The following is a 14,144-nucleotide window of genomic DNA, read 5'->3' as shown; positions in this document are numbered from 1 at the left end:
TCCAAGACTGAAGAAGAGCATGCGGAACACTTGAGGACCGTGTTACAGGTTCTAAAGGAGAAGAAACTCTATGCAAAACTGTCTAAGTGTGAGTTTTGGAAGAGTGAGGTGAAGTTTTTGGGCCATGTGGTGAGTAAGAAGGGAATAGCCGTAGATCCAACTAAGGTGGAGGCTGTGATGGATTGGAAACAACCAACCACCATAACAGAGATAAGGAGTTTTCTGGGTTTAGCTGGCTATTACCGAAGGTTTATCAAGGGCTTTTCACAGATAGCTTTGCCAATGACAAAGTTAACCCGCAAAGACACTCCATTTGTTTGGACTCCTGAGTGCGAGGCGAGCTTTCAGACATTGAAGAAAAAGTTGACTACTGCACCTGTGTTAGTGTTACCCGAGCCGAATGAGCCATTTGAGGTGTATTGTGATGCCTCATTGAAGGGTCTAGGGTGCGTGCTGATGCAGCATCGTAATGTGGTGGCGTATGCCTCACGACAGTTGAGACCTCATGAAGTTAGTTACCCTACGCACGATTTGGAACTCGCTGCGGTTGTGTTTGCCTTAAAGGTGTGGAGGCATTATCTCTATGGGGTCAAGTTCCAAGTTTTCTCCGATCATAAGAGCTTGAAGTATCTCTTTGATCAGAAGGAGCTTAATATGAGGCAGAGGAGGTGGATGGAATTGTTGAAGGACTACGACTTTGAGTTGAATTACCATCCGGGAAAGGCGAACGTAGTGGCGGATGCGTTGAGTCGGAAGTCACTATATGCGGCTTGGATGATGCTTCAAGAGGAGAAGTTGCTCAAGGGATTTGAGAGTCTAAACATTGGTGCTCAAGAAGTATCCGGAACTTTGTGTTTGAGCCGATTAGAAATCTCAAGTGACTTTAAGTCTGAACTCCTAAAGGCTCATCAAAATGATGAAGCGTTATGGAAGGTGTTACCGGCTATTGAGCAAGGAAAACGGTGGAGAGTGTCGGAAGAAAAAGATGGGTTATGGAGATTCAAGGGTAGGATCATTGTGCCGGATGTTGGCACTTTGAGGCAAGATATTTTAAAGGAGGCACACAAAAGTGGATTCTCCATTCACCCGGGAAGTACTAAGATGTACCATGATTTGAAGGCAATGTTTTGGTGGCCGGGTATGAAGAATGATGTGGCGGAATATGTTTCAAAGTGCTTAACTTGTCAAAAGGTAAAGATTGAACATCAAAGACCTTCCGGGATGTTGCAACCTTTAGAGATTCCACAATGGAAGTGGGAAAGTATTGCAATGGACTTTGTGTCGGGATTGCCAAGGACTAGGGCTGGTTTTGATACTATCTGGGTGATTGTGGACCGACTAACGAAGTCAGCTCACTTTTTGCCCATTCGGATGACTTACACCCTTGAGGAGCTAGCACGGTTATATATAAAGGAGATTGTGAGACTTCATGGTGTACCTGCTACTATAATCTCTGATAGAGATCCTTGTTTCACTTCAAGGTTTTGGGGTGCATTTCAGAAAGCTTTTGGAACCCGATTAAGCTTGAGTACGGCTTACCATCCTCAAACAGATGGTCAATCTGAGAGGACGATCCAAACACTAGAAGATATGTTGAGAGCTTGTGTTTTGGACCAACCGGTGAGTTGGGATCGGTATATGCCATTAGTGGAGTTTGCATACAATAATAGTTATCATGCGAGCATTGGAATGGCTCCGTATGAGGCCCTGTATGGGAGGAAATGTCAATCTCCGCTATGTTGGTATGAAGCTGGAGAGAAAAGCTTGTTGGGGCCGGAAATGATAGCTGAGACTACTGAACAAGTCAAGAAAATCCGTGATAGGATGCTTACGGCGCAGAGTCGTCAAAAGAGTTATGCCGATCAGAGGCGAAAGCCCTTAGAATTTGAGGAAGGAGAACATGTTTTCCTTAAGGTTACTCCGACTACGGGAGTAGGTAGGGCGATTAAAGCAAAGAAGTTGAATCCTCGATACATTGGTCCATTTAAGATCCTGGAGAGGATTGGACCGGTGGCGTATCGGATGGCTCTACCACCTCATCTTTCGAACCTGCACGACGTGTTTCACGTGTCGCAGCTTCGGAAGTACACTCCTGATGCTAGCCATGTGTTGGAACCTGAATCGGTTCAGTTGAGGGAAGATTTGACGCTTCCAGTGGCTCCGGTCAGAATTGATGACACTAGTATCAAACGGTTGCGTGGGAAAGATGTTTCACTAGTCAAAGTGGCTTGGAGTCGAGGCGGTGTTGAGGAACACACTTGGGAACTTGAGTCGGAGATGCGAATGGATTATCCGCATTTATTCTCAGGTAATTACATTTGAATTTTGTGGGCAAAATTCCCAATTAGGTGGGTAGAATGTAAAACCCGGTTAATTAACGGCTAATTAACCCATAAATGAGAATTTATTCTAGAAAGCCTAAAATGTGATTTTTATGGCTAAATGTGATAGAGGAGACTGAGACGAGAATTTCGGTACCAATTTTATAGAATTCGGACCAAGATTGGACCGAACGGGCCAAACCGGGCCAATAGGACCTAAAGTGGGCCCTTGGCCCAGCATAACTTAACCAAAACCCTAGTTTTCAGCACTCTCTCTCCTCATTTGTTACACACACAAGCTGAAATGGTGGAGAGGAAGGGAAGAACATTCTCTCAACTTCTCTCTCTCACTTAATCTTCAAATCACCATAACTTTTGATCTAGAGCTCCGATTGCCGCCCCGTTTGCGGCCACGCGTTCACCGCGGAGAGCTCTACAAAACCCATACCATCAATCTTGAGGTAAGCCACACCTTGCTGTTCGAAATCTCAACCCCTATTTTCGAGTTTTATGGGTGAAATGTTGAGATTTTGGGTTCTTTGATGTTATAGGACCCAACTCTCTTGAAGGAGAAGGTTAATCTTGTCTCCTTGGACCTTGGGTGAGGTAAGGTTCTTAACCCTAGTGTAATTTTGTGATTTTATGATGTTTGGGTTTTGAGATGTTGTGTATGGGTATGATGGTTGTGGCTTAGGTTGTGTATATGTGAATATTGGAGCTTGATTGGTGACTTTGAAAAGCTTGGAAAGGGTTTGGTGGTGCAAAAATCTGTTCTTGGAAGTGTTGAGGCCTTGAGAGCTTGTGGATAAGTGGTTTATAAGTACTCCGGTGGAGCTTGGGAAAATCGGCTAAGGTATGGTTTCGGTTTCCCGTATCTAATATGTAATGTGGTAGGAAATACCTAGGCTAGAGGCCCTAAGATAGGCATTGAATGGTTGATGTTATTGAATGATTGAGATATATGATGTGGTCATGTATGTGATGATGATTATTGATGCCTTGGTGGTATGATGTATGAGAAACATGCATGTTGTGATATATGCTTGATTATTGGTTATGGTTGAATTGTGGGTTGAACCATGTTGATGGTGAGTATGATGTTGTTTGTGTACCATAATGAGTTATTGGAATTGGTTTTGTTGAGAATTGGCATGAGGAATAGTATATGATATGTCAATATGTTTGAGTTTGAGCCACTTGGGTGAAGTGGGATATGATGATGAGATAATGATTTTGGTAAATTGTGGGTTATGTGTCAATGTGTGAGTTGAGGAGGCTTGATGTTGAATTTGATACATTTTGAATTGATTTCAAAGAAAAGGGATGAAATTGACATATTTTGATTGATTTTGGAAAGAGTTAAAAATGGTTTGTTTTGAAAATGGCATATTGTGGTTTTGTACGAAAATATGGTTTTTGGGCATACTTTGGCGGGACATAACTTGGACTACGAATCTCCGTTTTGTACCAAATCTGTTTAGAAATGAAATTGGATCCGGGATGTCCATGCCGTTCGAAGAACGGATGAAAAACGATTTAAAATGAGGAAGTTATGTCCGTTGGAAGATTGGGGTGTAAATCTGTGGATTCTGCAGTTTTTAACTTAGAAAATTTTTAGCAGAATGACCCCTTGCGCGTGGGCGCACCTGGCGCGTGCGCGCCGATCTTCCGAAAAGTGCCATCCACGCGTACGCGTGATGTGCGCGGGCGCGCCGATTGTGCTGCACCCAATGCCCAGCCATTTTCCAGAGAGTTATGCCAGAACTGTGCCGGTGTTGTGCCTGGGGCACGAGAACACCCGCGCGTACGCGTGGTTGACGCGTGCGCGTCGATGGGCAAGTTTGGAATCCACGCGTTAGCGTGCATGACGCTTACGCGTCGATGAGTTTTTGAGGCCATCCACGCGTGAGCGTGGAGTGCGCGTACGCGCGGCCCTGTTTTCATCCCAAAGTTGATTTTTTTGAGTTTTAAAAGCCAAATCTCATACTTCTAAGCCTCCAATCTCACCATTTATGTCTTAAATCATTATGGCATGCCTAGCTATTAAAAAGGGGCTAGTGAATGTGATAACTTGCGAGTGAAGCAAGGGAAAAATGAATGATCAATGAGGATCAAGATGATTATGTGAGATGTGGAGGATGGTGGTGGAAGTGCTTGTTATGCCATTGGCCGAAGGGCCGTGATTATTTATAAATATGGCTGGTTATGGATTTAACCGTGAGCCGGAATAGCTGTGTATGCTATGAATATTGGCTGGTTCTGGATTGAACCGTGAGCCGGAATGGCTAGTATGGATGTTGATCCATGGATGAGAATTCACGCATGTTGATGCTGAATTATTGATAATTGTGATTTGCACTTCCACTATCAGAGATACGAGTTTCCCTGGGTAGTAGCAGTGGCTAGCCACCACGTGCTCCAGGTTGAGGCTTGAGACTCTGTTGACCCTATGTCGTAAGTGTGGCCGGGCACTGTGAAAGGCCCGGATGAGCTCGAACCCCCGTAAATATTCACCAGTGAGGGTGATGTATATGGATCATGTTTATGACCAAGTTTATAACGAGTATAACTCGAGTTTGGGGATGCACGACAGAGGGACAGTCCAATGGTTAGCGACCAGGACTTGTCGGGTTGGCTATATAACCGACAAGATGATATCATCGGCCACTAGGAACAGGCATTCATCATATGCATATTATGTGAATTATTTGAGATTGCCTATTTGACTGCATATTAATTGCTATTTGTCTAAATGTCTTAACTGCTCCTATTTGTATATTCTTTGTTTGATATAACTGTGTTTGCTATATTATACTCCTGCTGGTGGTTGGGAGGTTTGAAGGAATTGGAAAGGGAAGTATTAGTTAGACTGAAGAATCTTTAGTCAGTTGCCCTTATATGGTTTAGCTTGTTTATAAGCTTTGATATTTCTTGGAGGGAGTCCTAGGATTGCCTTCGGCTTTCCTCCATTATTATGTATTATATATGTGGAAGCTGTTACCTGCTGGGAACCTCTGGTTCTCACCCATGCGGATTTTGTGGTTTTCAGATGCAGGACGTGAGGTTTCCCACTGATGCATGCTGGAGACTTCTAGATTGCGAAGATTCCTTGTTCTTGGGGACCATGTTTTTGGTTTATATGTTTTGTTTAGATACTTATATCTCCATTAAATAATACAAACTGTGATGACTCCTCTTATGGGAGATTTTGGAGAATAGGTTTTCTGTATTTGTGTCCCTTTGGGTTTCCTTTGGGGTTTTCCTTATTTTTATCATATGTATATATATTGTTATGCTCGGACCGGTTATCTTCGCTGCCGGATCTTGAGTCTTGATATTCCTGTTTTTGACACTCCTTTGTATATATAATCACGCGTTGGATTATCCTTTTTCGTTACGTTTTCGATCGGAGTGTTGCGCTTTCGAGTTGCGGTTTTTGTTTACCCCTTTTTCTACAAAGGCTCCTAGTTATGATCAATTATTCATACTACTATACGTACTAAATTTTTATTTTAGAGGTCGTAATACCTTGCCATCTCTGAATTATGACTTAAGCATAAGACTCTGTATGGTAGGGTGTTACATGTGTATAATTCGAAATTGACTGCTTCGAATTTGCAAGCACCCAACATGTATAAATATGGGGTGAACATGAATTCCTGCCACTAGAATGAAACACAATGGCTAGTGAGGAGAGTTTTTTAGTGTTGGTGCAATATAGAGGGTCAATTAAGAAAAAACTCATTCTGGTATTAAGTTTACGAATAAAAATTCCCTCAGTATTTTTCTGAAACCTACAACGAGCTTTGTCGACTTCCTAAATTCTATAATATAGAAATTGGGGTTGAAAGGCGTGAAATGGGTTGAGAAGTTATTCTATCGCACTTCGATCTCAGTTCTGTGAGATGATGTGAAATATGATTTGTTTGTCATAGGGAATGGTAAGGATTTGGAGGTTCTGTTCCATTGTCGTCGGTAGTTTTCCGAGGTCAGGACATTTGAGCTATTAGCAAAGCTTGTAAACGTGGTCTCTAGCTCAGGTGGTTCGAACCAGAATACCCAAACTCTAGCAACGGCAGCCTATTCTAGTTAGAAACCTGTTGGTGCATCTTCATCCGTGCCTGTTGGTGGTTGCCTCCCTGTCCTTCATAGTTGATCTCAACCACAGTGGTGACGGAGAAGTTAGTATCATTGATAGGATGCTGGTTTCATTATAGTGTGTGACACCAGATGGTATAGATGATGCATTGTTGGAAGATTATGACGCTGATGATGTGGAGCCGGACATCATTGCCAATGATAGTGGTGATGACATAGCAGCGAGTAATCCAGCTGGGCCTGGCAGAGCGTCCAGCTCAGGGACTCAACAGTACTCCCTGCACTCAGATTATTTGCATCAGTTTCATATTTATTATGCCTCATACTGATCGAGGTACTCTATTGTAGTTTTCATTTTTATTATTATGTCATCGATACCGTGTACTCGCAACTATTGTGTTATGTTATATGGAACTATTTTTTTTCTTTTTTTTGCCCAATGAGTCATCTAATGTTAACTACTGCATATATGTGATAGATTGTTGATGGTATAAATTATGGTTGCAACAATATAAACTCATAATGACATGAACTCAAATACAACTTCGATCCATAACTCATACACTAAATGCGAGAAAACACAATATGAATACTAAACACACACAATCAAAGCAATTAAGTTACGCAATGTCAAAGCAACCAACTATGACAAAGTCAAAGTAAAGTGAAAGCTTCTAAGGGCCATAAATAACACACTAACACCCAAATACTCATCCTCATTTGAGCAGATGTGACCCTGTGAAGCAGCGTTGGGGTCGTCAGACCCTCTGGCATCTCTGTGCAAATGACACCTCGTCATCATCTCTGTTTGCATCATCCTATTGTGCAGGCTGTGGGGGTGTCCTAGATGGTCCTGCCTCAGGACATGGGGGGAGGGCATAGACGGCCTTGCGCCAGCCTGTGGGGCAATAGTGTATGCAAACTGAGGAGTACCACCCAATACAAAATGCTCCACGTGGTACATGCACCGGTATAACCACGAGAGAGCAGCTAATCTCCAACTATACCCACCCATGTTCTCAAGCCTAGCTACGTATAGCAGCCACCTTATGTGAATGTGGGTACCATACTTATCACCAAATAGCTGAGTCCCTAACAACATCATGATATAGGCCTGGGCATACCTCCTAATAGTGGGCTCATCGGCTCCATCAGGAAGCTCTCCAAATGTCTCTTGGAACCAGCTGTAGTTCACTGTAAACTTCTGGATGTAGTTTGCAAGAGGTAATACACCCAGCAGCTTCTCAAACCATCCCTAAGCTGGGCGACCACCCTAGATGTACGTCTGAAAATCTGTCAGACAACCACTAACGTAATATCCATTGATCCGTAACCCTAACTGGTATGCCACGTCCTGTAGTGTAATCATGCACTTGCCGAACAACATATAAAACATGTGTATCTCTGGACGCCAACGCTCCACGAATGCACTAACCAGGGGCTCATCCAGCTTAAATGAGCTCTCATTCAACTTCGCAAGATGGTATAAACTGGCCATCTGCAAGTACCGAACGTACCTCTCATCCAAGCGCATGCCCTGCTGTCGTCGCATGCTCGTAATACATCAGTAGGGCTGCATAAAGAATGTCTCAGATTGTATCTCAACTCGAAACATATTTATATAACATCATTCACTAATGCATATCTTAATCCAAAAAATACAACTTGTACTCTACCAAATCATGTTACGGGTTAAGATGGAAAATAACATCATATATACATCAAACTCGACCTAATCAGAAAATATTTTTAAAATATTTTCTTAAAAATAGTATAATATTAACACTGATAAATTTAATTAAATGATTACTATTCATGTTAACAAAAAAAAAAGTCTTACTCTAGTTTCTCCCTCCTTTATCCTTACCACGCATACTTTTCTATTTATTTGTAATCACTAATAAACCACCCATGTAACCACTAATATAACCACTTATATAACAATCCTATCTAACTTAACAACAGTAAATAATGACTACCATTACAACAAATAAAAGGCAAAAATATAAAAAACAACACATTAAATCCTATTTTAAAAGAAAACTTTTGCACTAACCTCTTCATTGATGACACCAGCTATATGGGCGACCCCATCCAAACGATAAAGTTAGTTCGGGTTATCCTCCATCAACTAAATATTCTGTTGAATACTTTGTTGGAGTCGTAGGAAAAGACTTTGTAATTAGAATGGGTGTAATTCAAATTATCATGGGCAGTCTAAATCGTGTGTAATTCAAAGTAGCCTGTTTCAAATTACTATGTGCACCTAAACCATGGGCTAGTTCAAATTAGGCTGATTCGAACTAGCAGGGACTCGTGTGTGTGTAGTTTGAATCAATGTGATTCGAATTACCATTGTGAAGAGCATGCATGCATAATTTGAATTGGTGCAATTCTATTTAATGTGTTCACATGTAATTCGAATTTAAGTGATTCAAACTACATGAAATTGTTCTTCTGGTAGATCTTTGTTACATTTTTCCTTTTGATAGAATCGTGTAATATCTGCCTCCATTTGGTTTATATGTATGATTTACCTTAAAAATTATTTAATATTAAATATTTTATATTATTTATTTTTTATAAGTTTTAATATGCTTATAAAATTTTTTAATTATTTTTATACGCTACATATTTGCCCTTTTTGCTTAAAATTTCTGAATTCGTTATTGCACATATCCTAGGTACATTGACTAGAATTTTTTTTATGATATTTTGAGTACTCAATACCTAGTTTATGTACAACTCACTACAAGAAACAAGGAGTTAAGCCACGGAAAAAATCGTGACTAAACTTCAAGATAACGATAGCAACCATATATTGGCTACAAAAAAAATATTTGTGGTTAATCGGGGGGTTGCATTTTCAATTTGCCACAATTTTGGAGTTATTAGCCACAGATTTAAACACCGTAGAGACTTTCGAAGAGCCACGATTTATATATCATTGCCCATACATAATGCCGTGGCTAAATAAAAATTATTAAATCGAAAAGTATAATTCTACTACACTTCATCTGTAACTAATTTGTGCAGGTCGGATTTTTCAGCCACAATTCTTTTCGTGGCTAACGTCGAGTTATTTAATCACGCTATTTTTGTGGCTAACTTACACTGTTTTTCATATACCATTCGTAACTAATTTATGCTAATTTGATATGTTTTTTTCTGTAACTAACTTTTTTTATTGTTTTATAATATATAACTTTGGTTTTGGTTTGACCGTGGCTAATTGAACAGTTTTATTAAATTAAAATTATATTTACGTATATAACATTAATAACGTAAGTCAAACTTTTTAAATATATAATATTTAACATTTTTCAATAAAAAAATATAATAAGATTCAGTATAATAATAATAATAATAATAATAATAATAATAATAATAATAATAATAATAATAATAATAATAATAATAATAATACGACAAGTCTAAATTTGTATACAATAAAAAATAAGAAAAATCCTAACATAAATAATTAAAATTCTAACATGTTCTAGAGTAAATACATTTAAAATTTTAACTATTCTTTATTAACTATACTAACTAAATATCTGGTATAGGCACTTCATTATTATATTTTGATAACAAAAATTTGTGCAGAGCTGTCAATTAAATTTTGGTTTTTTCATATCCATCTAGCATTTTTTCTAATGTTTCAACCTGCCTCTCTAAATTTAACAAATGATGCTGAGATACGTTGCTGAAGACTCCTTCGGCTGTAAATCCAAAAAATATATTTAGACTTGACAAAACCTACTGGACATATAGCACTAATAAAACCTCGCACACGCCCTATATTTTCAGCACTAAAGACATTTTCAATTGCATCATTTGGATGAGCTAACACTTTTGAAGGAACTCCTTCAACAACAGCATTTTCTTGATCGTCAGACAAATGCTCTAATATTTGCTCCTACACAAGAAAAAAAATTAGATTAGTGTATAATAGGTTTTAATTTATAAAATTAAATTACACATTAACCTAAAACAAATAACATAATACACTTACCACTAAATTATGCCTACCATTTACATAATTTCCATTCTTCTTCACCAAAGTCGACAGAATAACTTCACTCTGACATACAGGTCTTTCTATCATTTTTTCTATCATAATACAGTTGCATTATCAATGCTTATTTTAAAATACCATTTCACTTGCTCTTCTGGCATTGCTTTTACTACCACTAGCATGTGATACTTGAAGCTTCTCTTGATTTTTTCTATTTTGCAAGCATTGTTTCTAAAATTTATAAACACAAAAATAAAGATAATATTGTTAAAAAAATAACAAGAATAAACGATATCTATAATAAAATAAAAAAAGACTCAAAATTATTCATTTTTAAATCATGATTTGGCCATAAAATTTCTCAACAGAGTCTTAAGACTTTAGGGGTGAATAACCTAACTCGTTTTCTTAAATTTATTAAAAACCTCTAAAACTTTAGCTTCTTGATTTAAATAAATAAAATAGAATTTAAACTAAAACCAAATCATATATCCAAACATTCCGAACTGATTTCAAAACTTCTTAAACCAAAACCAAATCCTTTTACATCGAAAATCAATTTTCAATACAATTCTTAAACCTATTTCCAAAGGCTCAGAAATTATTTCAGTTTTCTTAAATCAAAGTTTTAGAGAATATTTCAAACTTTTCCTAAAACATTATCAAGTGAAATTAGTTACTTAAAATTCAAGTTTCTTTTAAATCCACTAAAACTCCTCCAAATCTGTTACTTAAATCAGTTCCAAAACATAAGAATTTTCATCTTTAAATCAACTTTAAAATATAATTCTTTTTTAAATAAATTACATTCAAAAAATAATAAATTTTCGTATTAAAATAAGTTCAAACATAAATCATTTATCAATAATTCAATTCAAAGCATAATTCATTATTTTAAAAAATAACATTTCAAACAAAGTCTTGGATTTTATAGAAATTTCAGCAGCATCTCCCCTAAAATTTAAACTTTGCCACCCTTTTCAGGTACCAACCAAACCAATCCTCAACTCATTTCAAGAGGTTCAAGCCCAAATCAGTCTTCTAAAATGAATATATTGCTCAACACACTAGTGAAAGAAACTCAGGTGCTATTATATAATATTTTTTTCCTTCCTATGTGTGCTATTTCTAAATGAATTTTGCATTGGTTGAGTGATTTTTATACCTTTTATTAATTTCTATCTTATAGGAGGTGTTCTCCCAAGTTCTTGATGCATCTTCCTAATATGGAGAAAAGGTTATTCATGAATAATGTTGTTATCTCAAAGGGCAAAAGGAATTTGAATCCTGAATTTGATGAGGGGGGGTAATGATGCAAGTGGGCGTCACTCCAAGATTGCCAAGGTTGATGCAGCTTGATTTAAGTTGTGGAATTGAGTTGCTGTGTGTAGGTATAGGTATGTTATATAGTATATGTATAAGTGTTTAGATAGGCTTATGATTCCAAGTGTATCTAAATGTAATCATGTTGGCTGGATACTATTTTGATTTGACTTTTTTGGATTGTGTCCAACAAGTAGGATTGTCAGGTCATGAGTCAAATAGCTCTATTGTCAACTCATTCTGTTGTAATAGTGGCTTTGCTAGGGATTGAACACATTTTCAATGTTGTAGCCTATAAATTACATACTAGGATATGTAATCATACTTTAGAATTCTTCTTATCATAGGAGAGATAGCCATATGTAATTTTATATATCAATATATTAATAAAATATAGCATTTCTTATCTATTTTTTGTTTATTATTGTGCTACCCAATCTTTTTATGTCAAATAGTTATAGGTGTTAAATATAATACTTTATCTTTTCTCTCTTGTCCCTTACCAAACTGTGTGGATGGTTATATAAATAGTTTGTTGCTATGGATCATAAGTTTTGTTCCCATGCTTTTTTGATTTACTTGTTTCTTATACAAAGTTAAGAATGTGGATTTCCTTTTGGTGATGAATGAGTGGTAGTTCTTGAGTTTTATCTTTGAAGCTATTGTTTACTTTAGCACATATAATAAAGATGTCTCAGAATTTTATTGATGTCAGAGAATATAGGAAAAATTTTTTGAAAAGAAAGCAAGCACAGAGGTATCATCAAAACACAAGAGGTCGGTACTAGTTTGACGTTGATGGTATTTTTAATTTTTCCCCAACTTTGAATGATTTCATATCTATGAAAGTGTTTGTATTTTTTTCTGTGATATTTTAGAGATCCTCGATTTCTCGATGCCTGATCTCTCTCTGAATGACTATTTGGATAAAGTTTATTTCTCTAACTAGATGTTTGTAGTTAATCTTTATATTTCTAATAATTTATGTGTTTATTCTATATGTTTCTAATCTTTCTTTATATTTTTATTTTTTAGAAAAATTTAGTTGTAGTGTCCCAGAATCATAATAAGAATTCAAATTTTATATTGTCATGTATAATAATATTTTTAAATATTTTATTCTTGTCCAATTTTATTTTTATTAAATTATATTTTAACTTGTTTTGATTTAGAGGAGTGTTAGGGGACCCGCAACTTTTGTAATTTGTAGCCATCAAATAGTCATCAATGATGATTTTAATAATGTGAGATTGGTGTGAGATTTTATCCAATGGCTCACTTTTTTTTCGCTGGTTACATGCTGGCCAAAATTTAATAAAGTTGCTGGTCCCCTAGACTTTTCTTTTGATTTATATATAATAACACATTCGTTTATTGATTTATTATTATTTTTTTACGTTACCATATCTAAAAGGTTTACTTTAACTACTACTAACATGGAGAATTCCTAATTAAACATATCACCAGACTCATGTTTTGGTCTCTTTTAATTTAATACCTCAATTAATATTTGTTAAATAAAAAAATTATACAAAAATTCTAAATGTCATTAAAAATAATTATAATAATTCTAAACAGTGACAAAAAGTGATTAAATTAGCTAACATAATCTTAAAATTGTTTAATTCTTGTTATTTACTTCGTTGAAAGTGATTAAAATAGTTAATAATTAATTCAATCCGAACAATTAATGGGGGTAATTAAATTAGTTAGCCTAAGCCTAACCAATTGCTGCATGTGATTGAAATAATTAATCCCATGTTTGTTCAGACAATTGTTTAGATCAATAAAGAGGTTTAACTTATATACTTATTTTGAACATATAGAACTACCAGAGGAGATTAAACTGTTTAATCAACATTTATTCTTGTCATAGAGATTGTGGAAAGTTTCCTACTTATGTGGCTAGATCTAGGTAATTAGTTAATTAATTAAGTTTTCTAGCTAACTGATGAGCAAATATTTCTTATAGTTTTTATTATGTTTTGTTTAAGTTTTATTATATTTTCATAGGTTTTAGTATAAAATTCATATTTTTGGATCTACTTTGAGTTTGTGTGTGTTTTATGATGATTTCAGGTAAATTCTAGCTGAAATTGAGGAGCTTTAAAAAATTCTGATTCAGAGATAGAGAAAGGACTGCAGAGGCTGTCAGATTCTGACCTCCATGCACTCGAAGGAGCATTTCTGAAGCTATAGAAGTCCAAATGGCGCGCTCGCAATGCTATGGAAAGCTAATATCCAGGACTTTCCAGAAATATATAATAGTCTATATTTTGCTTTGGAAATGAAGGCCCAAAATTGGCGTTCAGCGCGAGCTACCAATCCCACTCCTGGCGTTGAACACCCAAAAGGGAGCAGCTGGCACCAAACACCCAAAAAGG

The sequence above is a fragment of the Arachis hypogaea genome, chromosome 4 (assembly GCF_003086295.3).
Source record: "Arachis hypogaea cultivar Tifrunner chromosome 4, arahy.Tifrunner.gnm2.J5K5, whole genome shotgun sequence".
In the NCBI taxonomy this organism is placed as follows: Eukaryota; Viridiplantae; Streptophyta; class Magnoliopsida; order Fabales; family Fabaceae; genus Arachis; species Arachis hypogaea.
The sequence above is the reverse complement of the archived record's forward strand: the minus strand, read 5'-3'. Positions refer to the sequence as shown.